The sequence below is a fragment of the Muntiacus reevesi genome, chromosome 4 (genome assembly GCF_963930625.1).
Source record: "Muntiacus reevesi chromosome 4, mMunRee1.1, whole genome shotgun sequence".
Lineage (NCBI taxonomy): Eukaryota > Metazoa > Chordata > Mammalia > Artiodactyla > Cervidae > Muntiacus > Muntiacus reevesi.
In genome coordinates this window covers 103229530-103256433 of record NC_089252.1, presented here as the reverse complement: position 1 = coordinate 103256433, position 26904 = coordinate 103229530, and the positions used below count along the sequence as shown (strand labels likewise).

The 26904-nt window shown below is 39.5% G+C and overlaps 1 protein-coding gene and 1 pseudogene across 1 annotated transcript in view; both read right to left on the bottom strand.

Moving 5' to 3' along the window:
- The window catches only part of ERC2 (ELKS/RAB6-interacting/CAST family member 2), a 919595-nt gene that overhangs the window by 405663 nt on the left and 487028 nt on the right, over positions 1-26904 (bottom strand). The gene's annotated exons all lie outside the window — the stretch shown is intronic.
- On the bottom strand, positions 603-26904 carry LOC136166351 (glycine cleavage system H protein, mitochondrial-like; annotated as a pseudogene).

Genomic DNA, 26904 nt, shown 5'->3' with positions numbered 1-26904 from the left:
TGGAGTTGGGGCACTGGGAGGGAACGGAGCAAGGAGACTGGACAGTCATCTTGAACAAAGTCTCCAAAATATGTTTTATTTATTTATTATTATTAAATTGTTTATTCCCCTGCAAGGTTGTTGCTTCACTGTATAAAAATAGCACCAGCAAACACAGTATATTGCAAAATTAAGACAGTAATATTCTTCACTGGACACTATACAACTAACAAGCTTTTCTCCACTGGGAGTTATTTCTAGTGGGAAGATCATTTTGACCCAAATCCAAGGATAGCTGTAAGCAAGTTACAATGTCATATAAGGTATAAGATAACCATGTTATCCTTGAATTACATAATTTTTATAATTAGTTTTATCAGAGATAATTTCAGGAATTCTGAATATTATAACTGGAGCCTAGCCTAAAAATCACAGGATGCTGTGGAAAAGATACACAGTGTTTATCTGAAGGCATTAGAAAGTTAAGGGGTATTTTCTTTAGGAAACATTGTTACAAGTAGTTTCTTTTGCTAAAAGTTGCTTTTTAAATATCTATCCACCACTAATTTAAGACAACTATGCTAGATTAAGTTGTTTCAAAGTAGTTTATTTAGGGGCTCCATTTTCATTCCTCAATAGATTTTATGTATTTTTCATATGCTTCTTCACTCATTAGTTCATCTAGTTCTGAAGGGTTACTGAATGTCATCTTGATCAGCCAACCATCTTCATAACAAGACTTGTTGACAAGTCCTGGATTTTCTGCTAGAGCTGTATTAATTTCAGTTACTTCTCCTGATAGAGGGGGATAAAGTTCACTAGCAGCTTTCACACTTTCCAAAGCACCAAACTCCTCTTGTTTATTCAACTTTGTCCCAACTTCAGGCAGACTACAGTAAACAACATCTCCCAAAGCTTCCTGTGCAAAATTGCTGATTCCCACTGTTCCAACACCGTTTTCTGTTGTTACCCATTCGTGTTTTTCTGTGAATTTCCGCACCGACAGCAGAGCAGGGCCGGTGCGCAGCGCCCGGACGGCACCCGCCCGCAGTCCCCATGGCCGCGGCGAGCAGGGCGCGCTGGGTGCGGAGATGGCGCGCAGGCTGCCGACTGCACCCGCACGCTCCGCGCCGCTCGCAGCGCCACGTTCGCACGGGTGCAGAGGGTCTCGGCGCGGCACCTAGAGCAGCCCGGCCGGCGGGGTGGGGCGGGGCGGCCCAAAATACGTTTTAAAAAACATATTCAGTTAATATTTTGTCATGAAGTTTGTTAACTGTATGATAAAAGATGTAGCATGAGAAGAAATCTTGAGATACATGAAGAAATTAGTCAGCAATTCACGTTTTTCTGGACTAGCTTCTACCAGTCAGAGCGTTAGGCTTCTGAAACACCTCCATTCTTATGCTCACTCCCAGTAATGTCGATCCTCACTAATCTGGAGTAGAAGGGAGGCAGAGACTGGGTCTTTTACCCTTAAATATTAAATTATCCTAAACACTCTCTTTATTGGGAAAGAACAAAATAGAAGATCAGAAAACTCAGAAACTATAAATCTGTTTCCCTCAGAGGTAATTCTGAAAATACTACCAGTTCTTTTCTTTAGAGTAGAACCCATTCTTACCAAAATCATCTTTCTGCTGACACATATACAAATCTTTCAACGCTTCTAGAAAGCCATCACCCTAGAAGATCTTCCTCTCCTTAGACATAAGCAAGGCCTGAGAAGCTCATGAATTATCCTAATGCAAGTGACTTGCTGGTAAAGCCTTATCTCAGGCCAGAAGAAATTATTTGTCCATTAATTACAGTGCACAAACATATGAATCTAGACTCACAAAGGAAGCAGCTACTTGTCAAGCTGATGTTGAGAATTCTTGAAGTTTATACCACAAAACTAGTCACCCACCATGGGAAGGTAAAAGGAAAGGAACCAGATACATCTTTGCTTCCTTCAGAGTGAGTACTTATCATACCTATCATACCTGCACTCTTCTATTTGGGTACACAATTTATTTTGGAAATTCTTATGAAAATCAAAAAACTAAGATAGAACCAAAGATTATTAAATTACTTAGTTACATCTTAACTTTCAGATACTTTTATAAAAGATATAAGCTATCCCATATTTTGTACATGCTCTTTATTTAATCAAGTCCGCATGCAAAAAGATTGCAGCTTCAGGATGGGCATTTGTCACATCAGTAGTGATTTCTATATTTTCCTTAACTACATCAATTGCAGCCCTTTGCTCTTTGCTTTATGTTTGCCATTTTATTATTTTTATAAGTTCATATAATTATACAAACATTTGCTATACCGACAAAGACTATAATGTTGCTATCAGCTTAGAGAAGTCATTCTCATAGCATAGATAGAAAAGTTTGTTTTTAGTTTATTTAAAAAGAAAAACTCTTAAGCATACCATATATTGAAAAGGGGCTTCCCTGGTGGCTCAGATGGTAAAGAATCCGCTTGCAATGCAGGACACCTGGGTTCAATCCCTGGGTTGGGAAGATTCCCTGGAGAAGGGAATGGCCACCCACTCCAGTATCCTTGCTTAGAGAATTCCATGGACAGAGTAGCCTGGCGGGCTACAGTTCATGCAGTCACACAATGATGTAAAGGAATTCAATTACATTTCTAGCCAATGCAACTCCTATTAATATTTAAGAGACTTTTTCTTTTTATTTTCCTATTTCCTTTGTGACAAATATGAAATATTATTTAAGAAAAAAATACTCTGAATACAGACACGAAAAGCTATTGTAGAGGTGTGTAGGATTTAAAATCTAACACAAAAAATAAGAACCACTTAATTTATAGCATGCCTTGGTTTCAGGAAATAAATTTTTGTGTTTCTAGTATTTTGGGTGTTTTGATAAAATTCTGCCATTTGACAACTGTAATTTAGGAGAAGAGAAAGCTGAATTGGTTTGGATTAATGAGAGACACATAATATATGAGATAAAAGGGATGTGTAATCAGATCCCGTGTAGTACTGATGTCAATATATCTACTTACAAGTAACATCTTTCCTGTTTTCTAATTGGCTGAGGGGCTGGAAACAAGATAACCACCCTCATTACACATATGCACATGCAGGAAGACAACAGGATCTAATGAAGTTATTGCGAAGAGCTGACTACTACATCATTTGCCCTGTCAGAGGCTTGGTATCCACTTCCTTATTCACTGCTATATTGCAGACAGTGAGAGTGTTAGATAAGTAAGTTCCTAAAAAGTTTGAAGTTTTAGATTATTTAAAAAATTATTACACTATTACTTGATATGAAAGTATTTCATATGAACGGCATGCATATGAACAAACACAATCAAAAAGAAACAGCCATACATATAGAGAACGAACAGGTAGTTGTCAGAGGGTAGGGGGTTTGGGGGGTGAATGAAATAGGTAAGGGAAATTAAGAGGTCGAAACTATCAGTTACAAAATAAATGAGTCACAGGGATGAAATGAACAGTGTGGGGAACATAGTCAATAATACTGTAATATTTTTGTATGGTGACTAATGTGGTCAAAAGATACAAACCTCCAGTTATAGGATATATGTGTGAAGTGTGAAGTCGCTCAGTCCTGTCCAATTCTTTGTGACCCCATGGACTCTAGCCCATCAGGCTCCTCTGTCCATGGGATTCTCCAGGCAAGAATACTGGAGTGGGTTGCCATTTCCTTCTCCAGGGGATCTTCCCAACCCAGGGATAGAACCCAGGTCTCCCGCATTGCAGGCAGACGCTTTATCCTCTGAGCCAACAGGGAAGCCCTATAGGATATATAAGCATTAGCAATGTAATGTACAACATGGTAAGAATAATTAAAACTGCTGCATTTATATATGAAAGTTGTTAAAGTAAATCCTAAGAATTCTAGTCACAAGGAAAAAATATTTTTCTTTCTCTTTTCTTTTATATATATTAATATACAAGATGATGGCTGTTCAATAAATGTATCATGGTAATAATTTCTTGATGTCAGTCAAATCATTATGCTGTACACCTTAAACTTACACTGTGCTTTATGTCACTTATATCTCAATAAAAATGGAAGAAAAATCTTTGACTAGTTCTAAAACTATGACATTTTTAGACTGCAGGACAAAAAAAAAAAAATCATTAATATTCTTCCTAGTAATTTATGCCTTCTAAATAGGACATAGACATCCACAGTATTTGTGTAAGATCATCTCTACTCACACACCGCTGCGGACCCAGAGTATGAACTCCACCTTGAGGTCAAGAAGCGTTAAATCCTCCAACCACTGCAAACCCATTCAACTCACTGTGGCAACGGCATGGTGAGTGTTTCGATCCCAGTGGCCTGCAAGCATGAGTGTACATCACAAAGCACCCAATCTATTCCCATAAAATGCTTGGCACGCCAGTTGACTTTGGGCTCATCTTACACAAAAATTCAGGATTTTGAAAAGATTTACTCTAGGCTTTCTAAATATTTATTGCCTTGCTGACAGATTTTTAGACTGGTAATTGTAACAGGTGATTTTTCATACCACTAGGAATCCAGAATGTGATTCCAGAACACTGGGCCAAAATAGTCTCTAGGACTTCAGCTGATGTCAAATCAAACAGATTCTGCAATCTGTGTAAGCAAAGAAGCAAAGATACTTCTTAAATTAATAACCGTATGTGAGATAGTTATATCACTGTGAGCAATATCAAAGTTACACAAACGACACCTCCCACTCACCCTCACTCTATAAGGTCTACGCACATTGGTACTGCCTCTGTCTCTCAATCACACTGAACTTGTTCTCACCTTAGCAACCTTACACTTGCGATTCCTGACACCCGGAGCCCGCTCATTCCAGTGCTTTGCAAGGTTGGCTCCTGCTCATCACTCAGCTTCAGAAGTAGCCCTCCTGCCTCTCCAAGTAACACCGTATATAATATGTCCTGGTGATTACCTTCACAGTACATGTAAAACTCTATAATTGCTTGCTCAATTGTTAAAATGTATTCTTTGTTAGTAAGGGCAGGGCCTCATCTTCTTTACTAAAAGTCATATCCCTACTACCTTGAGAACACCTACAGCAGAGTAGGCACACAAAAAATAAGTAAAAAGTTTAATCCAAAGTACTAGGGTTTTGTACTAAATTATAGTGTAAAGTCTTAAGGTATGATTTGTATGATTTTTATTGTATTCTAAGTACTCCATCATTATAAAAATAAGATCTAGTCCATTTTAAGTTTATGGTGTGAAGAATAAAGGGGATTGTATTAATTTACTAGTTTTCAAAGTTTCATCAAGAAGATAGCCTGTGAAATTTTTTATTCCACAAAGTCAATGCTTCAAGAATTTGCTTTTCCAACAAACTTTCTTCTATTAAACTGATAGATACTTCTGATATATACTTCTACAAGAATTTTTGAAGGATTAAAAAAAATAGCATGTTGGAGAAAAGTGTACAAGAAATGTTTATAGAAACACTATGCATAACAGCCAAAGAGCAGAAACTGAAATATCATCAACTAATACATGAGTAAATAAAATATCATATAACTATATCCATACAATTGAATATTATTTATTCTGAAAAATAAGTGAGGTACTGACACATGCTACACCATGGATGAGCCCTAAAAACATTACTCTCAGTAGAAGAAGCCAGACACAAACAGCCACATATTATATGATTTCATTTATATGAAATGTCCAAAGTAGGCAAACCCATGGAGACAGAAAGCAAATTAGTGGTTAACAAGAGCTGGGGACTGAGGGGCAAAAATGCAGAGTAACTGCTTAATGGGTACAGGGCTTCTCTTTGGGGTGATGACATTGTTCTAAAACTGACTGCAGTGATGGTTATACAACTCTGTAAATATACTAAAAAGTGCTGCATGGTACACTTTAAATGGGTGAAATAGACGGTATGTTTTGAATTATATCTCAAATATATATATATTGAATTATATCTCAATAAAGCTGTCATATGTATGAATATACTATCAATAATTATATATAATATATATAGCTATGTAACATTTGGTAGATACAAATAATACCTTTGAAGATTAACTTGGATGATTAATTCTCATCTAGACCTAAAGTCTATAAATAGAGACACTCTCTGCTCATCCAGGGTTATATTGCTTAAGGAAATGTCAGCTGTTCTAACAGATAAACCCTGAGATCTCAATGGTTTAATGTAAGTTTATTTCTACCTCAAATAAATTTTCCCAATCAACAGCAGGAATTCGGGTGGGGGAGTGATGTTCACTGCGAACTGTTGTTTGGGTTCTTTCTGTTTGGGCCATGCTTTAGCCTGGGTCCCAGAGTTCCAGTGGATATTCTGTATCTGGTCAGCATACAAGGACAGAGGGTAGAGTAAATTATACCTTGGCAATAAATTAAAGAAATTTATATACCAACTCTGAAAATGGCAAAAATCACTTCCATTGACCAAAACTTAGTCATATATATGCCCATTCCTAACTACAACAGAATCTGGGAAATGTATCTATTCATGTACCCGGGAGAAAGAGAAATCAGGTTTTGTTGAATGTATAGCACAGGTGGGGTTTACTACATAAAGAAAGACAGATTTGGGAGGGGTCTATGAACATTTATTTTGTGACACACACTGTTGTGTCAAAGGTATTTCCTTTTAACAAATAGTTGGTACCAACTGGAGAATAAAATGATAAAACTACTTTACAGAGAAATTTGGCAATATCTATTAAAATTGTAGATATGTGAAATTTATGACTCAATGAGGTAAGTTAGAATGTGCTGGTCACAATATTTTGCAACCTCTCTTATCCCTTGAATCTGGGATGGCCTTGTGACTTGCTCTGACTAGAAGGATGTGGTGGAAGAGATGTGGTGTGCATTCTAGATTCCAGCCTTAATAGGCCTTGCAGCTTCTCCCTGGACTGATGCTCAAGAATGCCACGCTATAAGGAAGTTGATCTACTCTACTGAGGCTATGGAGCCGCATGGTAGAGATCTGAGGTGCTCTAGCCTACAGACAGTCCTAACAGCTAGATATGTACATGAGGCCAGCTGGACTATTCAGCCATTCTAGCCATCATGGGATTGCACCCAGATGAGAAAAACTAGCAGAAGAACTATCATGTTTACTCACATAATTGTGTAAATAATTATTTTAAGCCAGCAAATTTGGGATGTTTTGTGACACAGTAATAGATAACTAATACAAATGAGAATTGTACTTCTGAGTATATACCTCAGATAAATTCTCACACTTTTGCAAAAAAAAAAAAAAAAAAAAAAAAAAAAAAGCTCAAGAATGCCCACTATGGCACTGTCTATAAGAGAAATTTATGGAAAAAACTAATATGTCAACCATTACAGAAGATGGATATTTAACATGATTTAGACATCAAGCAGAACATTATACAACAGTGAAAAGAAAACAGCTACAGGTATCAAGTTGGACAAACTTCAAAAATTTACCATTAAGAAAACAAAGTGAATTACCCAGTGTTACACATTTATTCAATCATCAAATATTTATTGGACACTATGTAGATGTCAGGGATAAAAGAGTTATGAAGACAGACCCCCCCCCCAAGAAAAATAACCACCCTGTCTTCAATGCACTTGCACTTCAGTGAAGAGAGACAAACAATAAAACAGAAAATAAGTTAAACAACCCAGATAATGAAAATTACTAAACAATAATGGAAAGGAGAAGGGAAAGGAGAGCAGCATTGTAGGAATTTGCAGTTTTAGATGAGGTAACCTAGGAGCCCCCTGAGGCAGTCATTCAAATAAAGATTCAGAAGAGCAGGGAACTAATCATGGACAATCAGGGGACAACATTCTAGACAAAGGGAATTGCAAATGCAAAGACCATGAGGCAGAAGGACCACTGATTCTGGAGGACTAGGTATGAGTTCAATGAGTAATTGGCCTAAGAAGTGAAAGTATGACACCATTTATGCTGCATTTATGAATGTATAAAATAATAGCACATAATATTTATGAATTAATAAGTATCTAGTAAAATTATAAAACATTCTATATTGGCAGGAATATATACATGTCAAATAAGTATGGAAAAGCCTGGGAAAATACACATTACTTTCAGGATAGGATTCCCTCTAGGAAAAACAGAGGTAAAAGGAATCAAGATGGGGTATACTAGCCTATCTTTTCAAAATTTCAAGTAAATATGGCAAACTTTATTTTTGTATTTAATTATTAGGTGAGTAAAAGTTATTTAGTATGGGTGTTGGGGAAATAGGTTTCAGTTACAATGTTCTTCGCATTTTCTAGTATATTTGAAATATTTCATAATTGGTTTTAAAAGGAAATGAGGCAATAAGTATTTAATAAATAATTAGTAATTGTTTAAATGAGGGGCCATAGTTGGGGACACACACACACACACACACACACACACACACACACACAGAAGAGTTCTTGCTAACTGTCTAAAAACTCACCAGGCATCTGGTGAGGGCCTGTCTGAGAAGGACACAATCTCTACCTGCAGGTAATAGCCACCACACTTCACATACAATATTACATAGGACTTAATCTATATGTAGTTAGGGCAATTCTATTTTGATGATGGCAAACACCAGCATGGTTCTGCTTTATCCCCAAGTGCCTCTCTATTCACTACTACCGTAACTTCAAGGTAACATTTATATGTAAAATTACATCAAAATAAAAGAGCAGGTGCTTCTTTAAAACTGGGCAGTAAGAGTAAAGGTTGATGATAATGATAATAGCATTGACTTTTTGCAGAGATACAGAGGTGACTGAGGAGCCCAAGGTCACACAGGTGGGAAGTGATGAAGCCAGGCTTCAAACCTAGCAGCCTGTCTCATGACAGAGGCTGAACTTTAACCACTAAGCTCTGCTGGGAATAGAAACCTCTAAGTACACCCTAAAACCGCTTTCCAAATTCACAGCTTGTATACTGAAGTTAAAACCAACCGTGAACATGTTTGTGTGACTGGTAATAATTTATATACTATATGACTCATATTTGCTTCAACTGATGGGATTATAGGCTTCAACTGAACCAGTGTTGCCCACCAACATGAATTTGAAATCTTGCTGACTCTTATAAATAAAAATAAATAAACAAAATTGCATCCAAAATAGTTATGACCCTTTAAACTCTGAAAACACTATCATTCTTAAGATGCTATTTGGAGAACTTTGAGGTGACGTCCAATTTAGTTCTGAGAAATGCCTCCTGATTCTCCCTGAAAACCATTCAATTCCCTAAAAGTCATATTCTAAATGTGTTAGTTCTACAGAGTTCCATAGTCAGACTTCAGGTATTGCTTCTCAATTGGAATTTTCAACATAGCAGGTCAAAATACTCTGTGTCACCAAAAATCGAATGGTCAAAGCTTAACAGTTTAAAAAAAAGAGAGAGAGAGATACTAAGACAAAATGCATACAACACAGAGGAATTTAAGATCAACAAAACCAAAGCTGAAAAATATAAATAGTTCTGTTTTACCTTTAGCCACAAAACTGAAAGAGAACTAGCATATCACTTTTATATTAGTTTTTGTTTAGTAATAGAAGAATAAATATGTATGCAGCCCATACATGGAGATCATTTCTTACAACTGGAAACAACTGGAAAAACATGTTGGTTGGAAATTTTATGCAATAGTGAACATCAAAAAGTATTTGGTAGGACTCCTAAAAAATGAATTCACTGTTGGTTAATCACATCTTTTAGATAATCTCTACTGTTAATATAATTATATTCCCTCATTTAAGCTAAGTTCTGTTTAAGAAGATCAGACACACATCTCTCCTGATCCTCTAACAATTGTACAGGATCAGTCCAGAGGTACTGTCTCACCCTACACATCGGGTCATACAACGAACATTATTCAGAAGACTCCCCAGATATACCTCCTGCAGTCATTTAGTCTTCAAACCCTAATAGGATTTTCTGTCAACTGTCCCAGAGTGTTTCTGATCCACATAGTTTAAATCAGTGAATTTACAGTACATTAAAGTTTTAATTTATTTCTATTACTGGAGGTAAAGTAAATTCAATGCTCCTAGAGTGATGTTTCTAACAAAACCAACTCAAACTTTACTTCTCTAAAATACAGCCAACAGGGGAAAAAACACCACAAACATAGTAATTATGGTGAGATAATCAAAGGCCTCCACGCTGAAAAAAAAATTGTCCTAAAAATGTCACTTGTGGGTTTTGAGGCTTCAGAGCCTTGAAAGGGACCTATTTTAAACAGAAGTCCAGAGGAAGCAGCAGACTTTGGATCTTTCTCTTTCTGCCCTCCCACTTCTCTCACTCTTGGGAGGGAGAGAAGGGACAAGTTGAAAAACTTAATCAGCTCCTGCATACACATATACACATACACACACACACACACACACACATACACCACTCCCCCCCCTCCATCCCATTCTTTCTCTGCCTTCATTTCTACAGTGGCTTCAAAACATCCCCATTTTAATTAGCCTTTCCCCCAACTCAGATTTCCCCGGCTTGTAATTATAGTCACGGGGAGCTTCCTACAGGACTATCTTTAAGACTTTTCAGACCCCACACAGGGAAATTCCCAGCTGAAACTGAATCTGTCTCCTGCTCTTTAAAGAAACCAGCAGTGTGAACTAACTAAAAGTTGACTCAATTTGAATAGACATTTCTCCAAAGAAATTACACAATAAACACATAAAAATATGCTCAACATTACTAGCCATTTAGGAAACACAAATCAATATAGTACTGGTATGCCACTTCCCACTGACTGGGAAGACTTGCCAAATGTGATGGCAAGACTGTTCAGAAATTGGAGCCTTTGTGCATTCCTGGTGGGGATGTACAATGGTGCAGCCACTGTGAAAAACTGTGTCAGTTCCTTTAAAAATTGATTGCAGAATTATAATAAGATTCAGAGATTTCACTTCTAGGTTGATGACTAAAAGAATTCAAAGTACAGATTCAAGCAGTGTCCATGGCAGCATTATCCATAGCAGTAAAGTAGAAATCACTCAGTTGTGTTCAACTCTTTGCGACCCCATGGACTATAGCCTACTGGGCTCCTCTGTCCATGGAATTTTCCAGATGAAAATACTGGAATGGGTTGCCATTCCCTTCTCAGAGGATCCTCCTGATAAGAGGGATCGAACCCAGGTCTCCTGCACTGCAGGCAGATACTTTATCATCAGAGCTACCAGGGAAGCCCAATCCATAGCCAAAAGATAAAAACAACTCAAATATCCACTGACTACTAAATGGATAAAAAAAATTGCTACATAAATGCAATGGGATATTACTCTTCCTTAAAAAGGAAGGAAATACTGACACATACCACAACTGAAGACATATGCGAAGTGAAATAAGCCAGGTACAAAAAAAAAGAGGCAGATATGGTATTATTCCACGCATATGAAGTACTTCCAATAGTCCAAATCATAGAGTCAGAAAAACAGAATGGTTGCTGTCGAGGGCTAGGGGGTGGGGGGGAAATGAGGCGTTATTGTTCAATGGGCACAGTTTCAACTGAGGATAAGGAAAACTTCTAGAGATGGACAAATGGCGATGGCTGCCCAGCAACGTGAATGCACTTAATGCCACAAAACTATACACTTAAAGACAGTTAAAATTGCAAATGTTACGCTATCTACATTTTGCCATAAGAAAAGATTTGACATAGAAGATATAATTATGAACAAAGAATGGTTTTCAGCCAACCATCTCTTTCTTCAGTTAGTGCAGTTCAGCAGTGTCCGACTCTTTGCGACCCCATGGACTGCAGCACGCCAGGCCTCCCTGTCCATCACCAAGTCCCAGAGTTTATTCAAACTCATGTCCATTGAGTCAGTGATATCATCCAAACATCTCATCCTCTGTCATCCCCTTCTCCTCCTGCCTTCAATCTTTCCCAGCATCAGGGGCCTTTCAAATCAGTCAGCTCTTCACATTAAGTGGCCAAAGTATTGGAGCTTCAGCTTCAACATCAGTCCTTCCAACAAATATTCAGGACTGAGTTCCTTTAGGATGGACTGCTTAGATCTCCTTGCAGTCCAAGGGACTCTCAAGAGTCTTCTCTAACAATATAATTCAAAAGCATCAATTCTCTGGTGTTCAACTTTCTTTATAGTCCAACACTCACATCCATACATGACTACTGGAAAACATTGACCAGATGGACCTTTGTTGGCAAAGTAATGTGTCTGCTTTTTAATATGCTGTCTAGGTTGGTCATAACTTTCCTTCCAAGGGGTAAGCATCATTTAATTTCCTGGCTGCAATCACCATCTGTAGTGATTTTGGAGCCCAAAAAAGTAAAGTCTGCCACTGTTTCCACCATTTCCCCATCTATTTGCCATGAAGTGATGGGACCAGATGCCATGATCTTAGTTTTCTGAATGTTGAGCTTCAAGCCAACTTTTTTTTTCCATTTATTTCTATTAGTTGGAGGCTAATTACTTTACAATATTGTAGTGGGTTTTGTCATACATTGACATGAATCAGCCATGGATTTACACCTGTTCCCCATCCCGATTCCCCCCTCCCACCTCCCTCTCCACCCAATCCCTCTGGGTCTTCCCAGTGCACCAGGCCTGAGCACTTGTCTCATGCATCCAACCTGGGCTGATGATCTGTTTCACCCTAGATAATATACATGTTTCGATGCTGTTCTCTCGAAACATCCCACCCTTGCCTTCTCCCACAGAGTCCAAAAGTCTGTTCACTCTCCTCTGTCACTTTCATCAAGAGGCTTTTTAGTTCTTCTTCACTTTCTGCCCTAAGGGTGGGGTTATTTGCATATATGAGGTTATCGATGTATCTCCTGGAAAACTTGATTCCAGTTTGTGCTTCATCCAATGCAGCATTTCTCATGATGTACTCTGAATATAAGTTAAATAAGCAGGGTGACAATATACAGCCTTGATCTACTCTCTTCTCGATTTGGAACCAGTCTGTTGTTCCATGTCCAGTTCTAACTGTTGCTTCCTGACCTGCATACAGATTTCTCAGGAGGCAGGTCAGGTAGTCTGGTATGCCCATCTCTTTCAGAATTTTCCACAGTGTATTGCAATCCACACAGTCAAAGGCTTTGGCGTAGTCAATAAAACAGAACTAGATGTTTTTCTGGAACTCTCTTGCTTTTTTGATGATCCAGCGGATGTTGGCAATTTGATGTCTGTTTCCTCTGCCTTTCCTAAAACCAGCTTGAACATCTGAAAGTTCACAGTTCACGTATTGTTGAAGTCTGGCTTGGAGAATTTTGAGCATTATTTTACTAGTGTGTGAGATGAGTGCATTTGTGTGGTAGCTTGAGCATTCTTTGGCATTGCTTTTCTTTGGGATTGGAATGAAAACTGACCTTTTCCAGTCCTGTGGCCACTGCTGAGTTTTCCAAATTTGCTGACATATTGAGTGCAGCACTTTCACAACATCATCTTTTTCTTAATAAATCAATAATCTGCCATTTTGCAGTTCATCATGTGTGGGTGTGCTCCATTGCCGAGTTGTGTCTGACTCTTTGCAACCCCATGGATTGTAACCTGCCAGGCTCCTCTGTCTGTGGGATTTCTCAGGCAAGAATACAGGAGTGAGTTTCCATTTCCTTCTCCAGGGGATCTTTCCAACCCAGTGATCAAACCTATGTCTTCAGCTCTCCTGCACTGCAGAAGGATTCTTCACAGCTTGAGCCATTGGAAGCCCTTGCAGCTCCTGGCTAGTCTACAAATATGATGACTGTGGCTTGTAGAGATTCTCCTTTAGTGACCTTCAGATTGGAATCTAGGTTGTGGTGGACTGAACTACTGTCATTCAAGACTTTTGACCTTCTACAGCTTCAAGAAGGAGGCCCTAGCTTAAGACAAATGAACCACTTTTCAGTTATGCACAGGACCTGACAGACATCACCAATCAATCACAGTACTGCTTTGTGCTAAGGCCCCTGAGACTTTTATAATCCTTCCCAACATGGAGTTAAGGTGGTCACCAATGAATCAGAGCTGTCTGTCTAAAAAAAGTTTAATTGCCAAAGTTGTCTGCTTTTACCCAAACTAAAATCTTACAGATTAAAAATCAGTTACAGTGGATTGAGCAGAGTACATCAGATTACAGACATAGGGGGCTTAACCCAGTCTCTGTGCTTCCCCCCACCTGCCACCAATACTTTATTTATTTATTTAATTTTGGCTGTGTCGGATCTTAGTTTAGGTGTATAGGCTTGGTTGCCACACAGCATGTGGGATCTTAGTTCCCTGAGCAGGGATCAAAACCACATTCCGTGCACTGGAAAGTGGATTCCTAACCACTGGACCACCAAGGAAGTCTCCTGTCCATGACTTTTAATGGCCACAGATTCTGGTCAGGGTAGAAGAAAATTACCTCAGGTAACAAAACTCAAATGACCAAAGAGACAGAGATTCTTGTAGCACAATAATAAAAAGGATATATACTAGCATGTGAAAGTGAAGTGAAAGTCGCTTAGTCGTGTCCGACTCTTTGCACCTCACGGACTATACAGTCCATGGAATTCTCCAGGCCAGAATACTGGAGTGGGTTGCCATTCCCTTCTCCAGGGGATCTTTCCAACCCAGGGATCGAACCCAGGTCTCCCACATCACAGGCAGATTCTTTACCAGCTGAGCCACAACGGCATAGTTATATAGTTAACTTTGTCATTATGAAAGATGCTACTGTCTTCTAGAACAGGAGTTGGCAAACTCTTTCTATTAAGGGCTAGATAATGTATATTCTAGATTTTGTTGGCCATATCACCTCTCTTGCAACCACTCAATCTGCCCTATGAAAGCAACTATAGACTATACATAAATGAATGGAAATGGCTAGGTTCCAATCAAACTATTTATAAAAACAAGTGGCAGGTGGGACTTGGTCTGTGGGCCACAGTTTGTTGGCCAGTGTTCTAGTTATTTCTACTTCAGTCCAGATCTCACAGAGGGCTGCTTTCTCTTTTCTCCTTTATTTACCTTCAGATTTTAAATCCATTTCTATCCCCATCTGAGCACTCCCCATCCCCTCCCCCATACAGCTGAATGAAGGGCAAGCAGCGCAAAAGACTTGTCATCAAGCTAGAGGTGAGAAGGCCAAAAAGAGAGAATCCAAGAGGCCTGAAATCTGGTGGGGTGGTGTGAGGCAGCGGCATGTGTAGAATTAAGAACTCAGAGCTAAGAACAAAGGCCTTCTACCAGTGAGAGCTGAGGGGCGGGTGAGCAACAGAGAAGAGCCATTCCCCTCCATGCGCTTGGCTGCTCAGTCCTGTTTGTCTCTTTGAGACCCCGTGGACTGTAGCCTGCCAGGCTCCTCTGTCCATGGGATTCTCCAGATGAGAATCCACAAACAGTAGATGCACTGGAATATTGTATGCTCTAGATTCTGTGTGTGAGTCAGACATGACAAATATAATGATAGTAAAGAAAGTTATACACTTAGAGTACTCTAAAGTGTGTTCAAAGCTAAGTTAAGGTTATTTAATCCACTTCCAACAAATTCTTTCCCAAAGTATTAGATGTACAGGCTAAGTATAGAACAGGTTAGAGCCAGGGTAGTTCAGACCTGGGCCAGCCACTGTAACTCACTGACCTCGGAAAGTCACTTAACATCTGTGTCCTGCATTTAGAGTGGGGATCCAAATGCTGGCTCCATACAAGATAAGCAAGGAGACACATTCAAGGTAACCTTGCATTCAGACTAATAAAAGGTAACATCTAATAAAGGGAAGAATAATTCTTCATCTTAAAAAGTTTTGATGATCTGTTTTCAAAACAAGGTGGGACTGAAAGAGAAAAAGGTACTTGGTGGGAGAGATAGGAATGCAGAGAAGGAGATAGGAAGAAAAACTATAATTTTAAGAATGGAATTATGGAAATGAAAAATCAGACCTATGCCAGTCTGCAGGAACTCCAGATAGCTTCTTGTTGAAGTTGACACATAAGCTAGAGATGTAAGAATAAACAGGAGTTAGTTGGGGAAGGCAGGTTTGAGTATGAACATTTTGAACATCAAGAATCACAGGGACCAAGGCCTAGTGGAGAGAAACAGCAAAGTGTATGTTGGGAGTGTATCTATCTTTTCAGTGTTATTAGCCAGAGGTAGGTTCTGGTGCAAAATGAGGCTGAGGTTAGGCCAAGGCTAACCAATGGAAGTCTTTAAATGTCCCAATAAAGAGCACAATTTATTCTGCATGATGGCAGTGATGTTGAAGGTATTAGGTAGGGCAATGATGAGGAAATGAGAATGAATCAGAAAAGAATCAGGCTGGAGTCAGGAAGCTGTTGCACAGTACAAGCAAAAGAAGATCAGAACAAAGGTCGGGGGTGGAAGAGTCTGGCAGGCTATAGTCCATGGGGTCGCAAAGAGTCAGACACGACTGAGCGACCAAGCACAGCGCAAAAGGGATGGAGAGGAGGGTACAGATGGAAGAAACATCTAAAGTCAGCACAACCTGGTGAGCAATTACAATGAAGGGAGGGTGACACGAGGGACAGCAAGGAACTAAGGGTGACTCTCAGATTTCTGCTCAGTCTGTATCCCTGTGAGGCCAGACCACGCCACACCCTAACATGATCTTTCCAACTACTGACAGAATCATTCCCCTAAGAAACAGGCAATCTGGGAAAAAGTTCCCAAGAAGGAAAGATATAAAGACAAAACCAAGTTTGGAAATATTCTGGTAACAAGTACTGGAAATCATAATTACACCTGTATAAATAAAAAGCCAGAAGAGATGAACAGCTATACGATGCTACTATTAAAGACTGGTTCACTGTACACGGTAGTGTTTCTACCCTGTTTCAATGTTTTGCCTGCAAAATACACAAAGTTATAAAATGTATATCACATGTATGTCTGGGTGTTTTACAACCACACCATGCCTCAGATGAACACGTTCTGTCCTGTAGTATTTCATTAGACAGAGTATTTCTAAACAATTGGAAGAAATTTTAGTAAGTCTATATTTCAAAGTACCCACCCAGAAAAAAGATTTGAGTGGGTGGGCACGCATTTACTGTTTAGGTTTATAAATTACTGTTAGTCTTATAATCTTTAAAATATTTTCAAGTTGTCCAAAATAGTATATACATCATTAAACGGATGTCAAATTATTATGGAAAATGACATGAAATTTCTGGACACTTAAAGCACCACAAGTCTTCAGTAACTAAATTCAAAAAGGCATGTAGGGTAGAAAAAATGACAATGAGCAGTGAAAGGTCCAGACGCTTTGCAAAATCTGTTCTCTGAGGGTAATTCAAGGACTATAAGCTCTGACTGCTTTCAACCAAGCACAAGGATTCTGGCTTCTATGTTTCAACTGCTGTCCTAGTAGAATATTTTTTAAAAACTGTAAGAGCAAAAGACCTACAAACTGAGAGGTCACACAAGGATTTTATGTAATTTGACAGGGATTGAAATAAGTTACTCTCACAAACAGAGACTTCTGATCTTCTAGTTTCACAGAGAAACATGCCTGTGCTCCACTGACCATGGAAGTGCTGAACGCAGGTGAGGTTCAGGTTTTAATCCTGGCTCTATCACTAGCTGATCACACAGCCCCGACTAAAGCATCCTCCTTTACTCCCTGACCTTCCACCCCACTTCCACAACTGAAAACAGAGAGGCTGAACAAGATAACCAGGGGCCCGTCTAGCCAGATCCTCCAGCGAGGTGCCTGTGGTAAGCCTTCCCACACAGCACTAAACTTCTCCTCCACAGAACTCAACAAGCTCATCATAAACTTTGATTTAATGCTGCTCTTCATGCCTGGAAGGCAGCACTGTGATGGGGATCTTGTAATCTTGTCGACTTCTGTATACCCAATTCAGTACCTAGAACTCAGAATTCAATCAATATTTTCAGAGAACTTCCCAACTGTCTCTCTCTCTTTTTTTCTTGTAGTTAGTTACTAGCAAAGTCAGAATAAAATCCAAATCCTTTGATACATCCTCTGGGAATGAAGAACAACTCGATTTCCCAGTTGGTTTCTCTTCCACCAAGCCCTGAAGGGCCAGGTTCCTAAACTGTTTCCCCGAGATCTCTGGTTCTTCTAAAAGGAAATAAAAATCCCATTTAGGTTTGTTTTGGATTTTATGTTAATAGCTATATAGAGGATGAACTTGGTTTTTAAAATTGCACATAATAGGCAAGTTAAAAGGTAGGCATAACTAGGTAACTTCTCAGGACTAAGCCTTATGTCACTCAATTCCTTTCGCTTCTTAAAAGTCCACAGGGAATGAACCACCCCAGGAAGTTCCCCATCCCTTGGTTCCTACAGGGAAGGGTCAGCCTCAGGTTTCCTCCCCATTGCCTTGTCTTATGTCCTTCTTTCTCAGCCAACAGAGGGAGGCGTCCGCTCTCCACTTGCTCTCATTACTTCTAACCCAGAAACACTGATGGGTGGTTTCCCTCCCCTGAGCCTCAGGCCCTGGGGAAATGGCTGCGGACCTTTCAAAGGAGAAGCACCAGCCTAGTATAAACAGACATCTCCCCTACAGCTCCCTACTGGGGGTTTCCTGCTCTGCGCAGTCTCCAAGGCGAGCTTTCCTCATTGGTCAGAAGGGGTGCTCGACAGGGGCTCTGAGCCGGCCGCGCCTCTTCCCAGGCGCCTCCTTGGCCTCCTCAGATTCTCCCTGAATCTTCCCCTTGCTACTAACGCTGGCTGAGTTCAAGTTTGCATTCCCCCCACCCCCTGGTGATTTTTAGTTTTCCCTGCATGGCCACTTTTATTTCATTTCAAATCATCCAATGTGGAACTTTTTAGAGCTTGCTTTCAAACAGACAAAAAAAATGGACAAAGCTAGTATATAGTATGTAGGGAGACACAATTGGGTAAGAAAAAGAATGAAGGAAAGTAAGGTGATTACTATAGACATCAAGAGAGTGGTTATTTGGGGAGAAAGAAATAACCTTTGGTTTGAGCAGGATCTTGGAAGCTCTGGAAAACTAGAAACTCCAAGATTCTTTCTTGGTGAATTCAAAGGTTTCTACCTTATAAACTCATTAGCTGTACAAATGTTTTTAACTGTTTTATGCATTTGTATTATACTTAACAAGAATTTTTTTTTTTAAAGCTCTTGTCCTTTTTGACACTACAACTTAGCTAAGGAATAATGACCAACCAGATTTCTGTAAACAGAAAAATGTACAAATCTTTTCCCATGTTTCTGCAAGTTCTCATCACTGCAATAAACATTTCACATCGAACTTCCATTTGCTTGTCCCCATTCATGAATCTGAACAGATCAGTTTAAAGACAGAGAGTGTGTCAAAGGAAAGCTAGACCTAAGAAAACTCTGGATGATGGACAACTTTAAGAAAAAATGGCCTGAATAGTCACTTAAAACCTAATAACCCTTTCCTTTTATGTCTGTTAAAGTATTTTTAATAGTTACTATGTATAGAGAAGAACTTTAAAGCAGATGAAGGCACTAAAGATGTTATTATTATAGTATCTACTGTTATTGTGTGCCTTAGACTAAGTATTTAATGCATTATCAAATTTAATCTTTACAACAACTCTAAAAGATAGATATTATGTATCTTAATAATTTTACAGTGTGTATTTTGTTATTCCTCTAACAAGTTGGGCTCATTCTCACCCCTGGAGGTCTTTGCACATGTTTCTTCTACTTCCAATGCTCTGCCCGCAACTCTGCGTGGCTAGCTCCTGCTCCTCCTCCAGGTCTCAGCTTAAACGTCACACATTCCTCATTCCACACTTAGCCTTCTTCCCCTTGCAGGTGCCCCTTAAAACATGTTCCTAACCCACTTAGCACTCAGAAAAGCGATCCAGCTTTTCATTTCTTGCTCACAATCATGGTGAAATCTTCCTAAAGTTACAGAACATCCTGATGACTGAGCCGTCCTGGAATTCTTTTCAATAAATACTCAGCTGGAATGAGACAATCTATCTTGTGATATGCATTCCTTTCAACAAGAAGCCATGAAAAAGCAAGCAATTAATACACAGGGCTGACCAGCAAAAAAAGAAAAAAAAAGCTCTTGTTAATTACTATGAGAAATAAAGAAAATAGCAGTGCCTGATCATAAACACCATACTTCAGGCTTGAAAATGAGAAGGCCTTCCCTCTGAGCAAAGATAAAGCCAGAGAAGAGAGTCTGAATTTCTCAACTAAACAGCTGCACATAGGTTTTATTAGGCTAAGTTTTAATTGCAAACTTTAAGCAACAGTAAAGATGGCAAACAAAAGCCTTCAGATGTGAGAAGAAAGAATCATCATAGCTGCATGAGCTTAGTCCAATGGGGGAGGATACAGAGACTTTCTAAAATTTATTTTATAGCTGCAATTTATGTCCAGCTTGGTTTTGTGGCTGCCTCTGCAGCCTGTATATGCAGGGCATTATAAATACTCTTCAGGAGTGCTGCCTCCCTCCCACGCTCTAAAGCATCAATCAAATTAACCAAGTAGACGGCAAAGTCTTTTTGGAGGGTGCTCTGTGGCCCAAACCAACTGCAGGCAAACCTTTTGGCCACAGGAGCCGTGCCATTTCCTCCTCAGTCTCCTGGCTCCTGTGGCCTCCAGCCTGGATATGGTGTCCAGCCTCTCAATTTACGGGAAGCCCTTTCCCCACCTCCTGCGCGTGGGTACGCGAAGCCATATTTAGCTCAGCCTACCCAGAGTTCACTTCGCCAGGCCAGGTGAAGCCAAATACCAAGTGAGCACAAGAAAGAAAGGGCTTTCTGTCTCAAGTATCTATCTGTGTGAAGTCAGTGGCTTTTTAAAGGCTACCACTCTGGTGGCTATGCCTCAAATTCTTTGGGGATTTAATTTAGAGGTGAAAAATATAGTCATCTAACGCCAGCAAGCAAAATTATGGAAGCTATGATGTTTCAAGGCAAACAAATAAAACAATCTGGGAATGGATATACATATGTGTGTGTATATATCTTTACGCGTGCATATATACCATATGTGCATGTGTGCTTGAACAATGAGGGTATGGCTTGCTGCCAAACATTAAGAAAAGTTTTAAAAATTTACGATGCTGGGAAAAAGTATACGAAGACATAAATCTTAGATTTTTCTCCTAATCAATGCTAAACTACCAGAACAGACATACGTCTTTAAAATAGCACAACCCAAGGAATTGAGGGTTTAACAGAAAACCTAAAACTAACACAGACTTCCACCAATCATATCAGAAAATGATGCACTATTTGGTTGATGCTAACTACAAAAATGATGATGATGGCAAAAGTAACTGTGTTTGTCATTCCTGAGCACATCCTGGTCACAAAGAGCAATGGTAATGTCTTTACATTGAGATGCCATTGATTCACACAAACCTGTGAGGTAGCTAGTCTTCTTATCCCCGTTTTAAAGATGATAACATTGAGGCACAGTAAGGTTAAGAAATCTCAGCATCACACAGCTGTAAAGTGTCAGAAGAGGGAATGGATTACAGGCCTGCGTATCTCTAGATTAAAAATGAAAAGGGACAACCAATGATATGCAGCCTCCCCTAAGAAGTGGGAAAGGAAGAAAACCTAGATTTAGATAAAGAAAGAAAATTGGGAATAAATCAGGGAATTTTCTAGATAATTTAGGTCTCCAGGGAGTCAATGTCATCCACAATGTTGACATAATTTTGGCAACATAAAGCTTTTGTGTGGTTGTAAACGACTTTGAATCTTTCATAGTATAGAAGGAGTCATTTGAAAAGTTGGAAACCCAATCACTGTATTATTTATATGAGGCCTAAAAACCAGTTTGCTTCATTTCAAAATAAAATAATGTGGTCTGAAAGAAACAAGACAAGGTTACAAAATATGCCCTAATGTTCCCATTTCCATGCATATCATCTCTATTCTAAGTAGTTGCCTTAGAGGCTATAAGTCCAGAGAAGCAGGCTTTTCTCCAAAACATTTTGGGAAACCTGCCTTTGGAACCATCTCCAGAGTCTGGCACATTTTTGTGACAAAGTATCATACCAGCAGCATAACTTTACAGCCACATGTCTTTTGGAACCAAATCTGGGAAATAAGGCTATTGATCGAAACAGGAAACTTTGGTTTTAGAAAATAATGAGCTGTGATTACAGAAGAGTAAAGTCTCATGTGTGACTCTTAATGTGGCCAGAGGAGCTCTAGAAAGCTTTTGAGTAACAACTGCCATGCTGAGAAATGTACAGAAGTTCTACTGGGTGATGGCTGAGCAGGGAAACATTCATTCAGAAATGAGAGCATGAAAAACTCAGCTGCTTAAGATGATGGTAGTGATGTAGCTCCCAGGCTGACACAGGCTCAGCACTCCCTGAGAACAGTGCCCTGCACACAGCAGGTGCCCACTGCTCGGTTGTGAATGACTCAATGACTCTAACCATCTGTCAATTAAACAAAGTGCACACTCTTTGCTAATGAGAAAATTCTTTGCTCATACAACAGTTAATGGATCAAAACCTAAACAACTCACAAAAGTATGGCTTCACTGGAGCTCTAAAATATGAAGAAAAACCTGCTCAAAGGATCTGTTGCTCATTTTGCCACCCTTCTGCAGATGTCTCCAGCCTATGTTTCCCAACACACAGTGCCAGCCACACAGGCAGTCCCTCTGAGGACACGGTGAGAATTAGGTTTCCTCTGGTCCCCTCCTTAAGTGGCTCCTTCCTGCTCCTGACAGCCACTCCAAGCAGCTTGCAATGAAGATGACGCCCTCTGCAGCTTATATGAGAAAGGACAAATAACAGCGACAGATCTCTAAAAACGCACATGCTCAAATGCCAACAAGGATGCTTCTTGCAAGAAAATCCTATTACAACAAACTTCAAGACAAAATCTAAATGGTGCATACTCTATTTATGGTTAGACTATATGATTATCCAGCTTTTCATTCACCACAAGTCTATTAATAATTAATACATTATTATGATCTTACTACTTATTGGCACTGAAACAACCCAGTTGAATAAGAGACAGGCAGGCCCTCACTAAAGAAGACTGAGCGTCAAAGATTTGATTCTTTCTAACTGTGGTGCTGGAGAAGACTCTTGAGAGTTCCTTGGACAGCAAGATCAAACCAGTCAATCCTAAAGGAAATCAACCCTGAATATTCATTGGAAGGACTGATGATGAAGCAGAAGCTCCAATACTTTGGCCACCTGATGTGAAGAGCCGACTCGTTGGAAAAGACCCTGATGCTGGGGAAAACTGAGGGCAGGAAGAGAAGGGGGTGACAGAGGATGAGGTGGTTGGGTGGCATCACTGACTCAATCAACATGAGTCTGAGAAAGCTCCAGGAGATGGTGAAGAACAGGGAAGCCTGACGTACTGCTGTTCATGGGGTCACAAAGAGTTGGACACAACTGAGCAATTGAACAACAACCACCTCACTTTCAAGGAGCTCACTACTACATTTCACTCATAACACACACACCTGGTCCTCCCTCAAGCCCCTACATTTGCTCTTGACCAGCATCAGCACTCTTCTCCTTCCTCCTGGACATGACACCCTGGTCCTTCTCGAGTCGGAATCAGGCAGCCACTCATGATCCACTGAAATGCCATGGAGACTTTTTTTCCCCATTCTGATTAATTAGAATAATTCACTTATTCAGGTAGTCAAAACTACTTACTGAATGTCAACACTGTTCTGGAAGCATAAGAAAACCCTACATGCTAGTGAGGGAGATGGAAAAAGTCTCATGTGATCATGGGAAAGACAGCTGGGAAACAAGTTTACAAGTAACTATACATTTATCAGTTTTAGGCTGTGATATGCATGATGAAGAAAGCTAAAATAAGGTTCAGACACAAAGGATGATAAGAACAATGAATTAGAAAGAGTATGCAGAGAAAGCCTCTCTAAGGAGATAACATTGGAGCGGTGACCTGCAAGCAGTAAAGAAGTAAGTCACATTCATATTTGAAGAACGAACATTCTAGTCAAGGGAAGGGCAGGTTTTAAGACCTGAAGGTGGAGCAGGCTTGAGACTGGTACGCCTGAGCTATCAGTGAGGGAGAGAGTCCTCAAAGAAAGCCACGGTCACCTGTACAGGGCCCCGCAGATTCTGGTAAGGTCTCCAGGGAGTCCTCACAAGTGTAAGTGCTGGACAGCAACACGACATCATCAGCGTCCTCATCGGTGTCGTCACGGCACCAGCAAACACTCTGTGCTGTTTTCCAAATGATCACAGCACTAGGAGGAGGGTCCTGTCACCATCTGAGATCCACAAACTTAACCGGCCGGATGTCATACAGCTAGCAATTGGCAACACTGGCAGTCAACCAAGGATTCCATGATTTTAACCAGCGTGGAGAAAACACACCTTAAAGAAAGCAAGTGCCACTCTGTGTGACAAAGAGATAAAAGGGTCCAACCATTCAGAAGTGAAGGCAACTAGACTGGGCAGACTGTAGCAGATGACGGAAGAGTCTCTCCAGCGATGTCACTGACTCTTAGAGGACGCTTGTGGAGAATGACTGTTTATGCCACTAAATACTAGAGAAGTAAAAAGTAATAAGTGATTTTGGATGTAACTAAATTAGCAAAATAAATATCATAAGACATCTTGATGATTTTATCTATACTCCTATACATTTATATATTCAAACTTGAAAACGTTTTTTTCCTTTAATTTCTCTCTGATAAATAAATACTAAGCGGCTTTGTACTCAGGGTGGCTTCTATCAGAAGCACTCACCAGGAACAAGGAAGGGGCCCTGCCTTCAGGCTGAGAGCATTTGCAGGAAACCCCAGCAAAGCTGCAGGAGCTACCCTAGGTGAACAAATTTAGACTGATTTTGCTTACAGTGTTTATCTTCTCAACTTGCACTGCTGCCTACTCTAAATCACACACAAAAAAATCTCTTTGGGCTGTATTCCACCATCTTCTAGTACATCTTCCATTATGATTATGTTGGCATAGTTATATTTGACCATTACAGAAGGTGAGGAAGAAGCAAGAACCTGGTCTCAGAAACCCAAGAGGTAAGTACAGAGCCTGATACAAATGACTGTGGAATGAATAAACACATGAATGAAACTTTCATTTCATCAGCATTCAAAATACAGAGATATGACCTTATTTTTATATGGTTAAAAAAACAAGTTTTAAGAACTACAAACATCATAGAATCGGTTAAAACTGAAAAGTGGGTCCTACCCCGACTTGTAATATATCTTCCAGATACCACAGCCCCCAAAGATGAAATTTTAACTATTACCTTGGTCTCAAACATTGGACTGTGGTGATTCCTGTGAAGTGAAACTTTAGCCAGGTGAATGAAACCACAGTCTCATATGGCCTTAATTCCCCATTTAGGTTATGGGGGTAAATAATCTTGTAAGATGAGTAAAAGGGTAAAGCCATCATTAAGCCAGGTTAAGAGAGGTACCGTTCATTCAGAAATTATAGCCCCGTTTATGATCAGACTCAGGCATCCAGGAGACATACATTCAAGGTTATATTGTTTAACTGTTAACATTTTCAAATTTGTGGTTTTCTAATTTCTCATAAGGATCCTTTCACAGCCAAAAATGTACAACCAAAATAAAAACAAGTCTGCTAGTAATGACACAGGGACACTCTGTGCTTCACTTTCAACCCGTATAATTGATTTTGACAGCATAACAGGAACCTGAAGCACTGTATTCCACACTGTCAATGACTTGCTTTAGCAGGAAGAGGGCAAAACTGTATGCAAGTGAGAATTAACAATGGATACCTTAAGAATCCAATTTTATATTTTAAGACTGGAATAATTTTCACATCTTCCTCCAAAATATTCTTCTTCATCAGATTTGGACTTGGGGCATAATATGATGTGAGCTTATAAACAGAAGTCAACACAGATCCCAGAGTCAAGAAGTGACAGAAGAAAATATTACTATGCCTGTCATAAACATTATTCAAGTTTGCCTCACATCAACATTTTTAAATGAGCTGCAACTTTTTAAAAGGATATCAGAAGCAGAACTTTCTTGGCCACTCATTCTAATACAACTATTTTTAATCAAGTGGCAGGTATAAAGCCATTTTAAGATGCCAAGGTAAATTCTTGTTCAGCAAAGATAATGCTTAATAAAGCATTATTATAGAGTTTGCTCCATCTCAAACTGTAATCAAAGAGCTGACTACAGACGTCAGCCATCAGCACTATAAATTGCCTAGATCGGCATTTGTTCAAGTTTTATAAAATACTAACTCTTTGCAATGTTAGTAGATATCCAAGGTGGGGGGGTGGGGGGAGATTTCTTTTGCCAAACAATTTGGAGAAATTTTGGATTAAAGAACATGAAACAATTTTCTTGATCACAGGACTTCTGAGTGTCTTTAATATGCTAATATGCACAGTGACCCTCCAAGTGAAGGAGTATGCATCGCTCCCAAAGGTATTTGACAAACGGAATCCATTTTTCTAATAGTATCTCCTAGAACTTCACTTTCATAACTGTCTGTGGGAAATGTGAACCTAGACACTTTCAACCAGGTTTTTGTCACATCAGTCTCTTTCTATTTTCCCACAGCTATGACCCACACCGTCGTGGTGGTAGGGAATAGCCCCTGTTGACATAGTGGCTTATTAAAGTAATAGTCTACTTTACAAACAGTTACATTTAAAAGCCACATAACTCCTGCCCTTGAGAAATAAGTCTGTAACCCAAGTAGGTCAATTCTGAGGAGTTCCTGCATTATGTATCTTGTGTCCAGACTGTCACAGTTCTAATCTTTATCTTACACCAAAAAAAGTAACAATTGGTGGTTGTATTATTATAACCCACCACTCTAAAGAAAGAAAACAATGTTTTAGTGCACACTACAAAAGTCTTTTCAAAATGGCAGATCTTGCACTTTAGATGGAAAACAGAATGAGTTCTTAGAATAAATTATATTTAAAGCCATATATTATAGTACAGGGTCGATACAGAAGGAGACCAGTTTCCCCCATTTACCTGAATTCCCAACCGACAT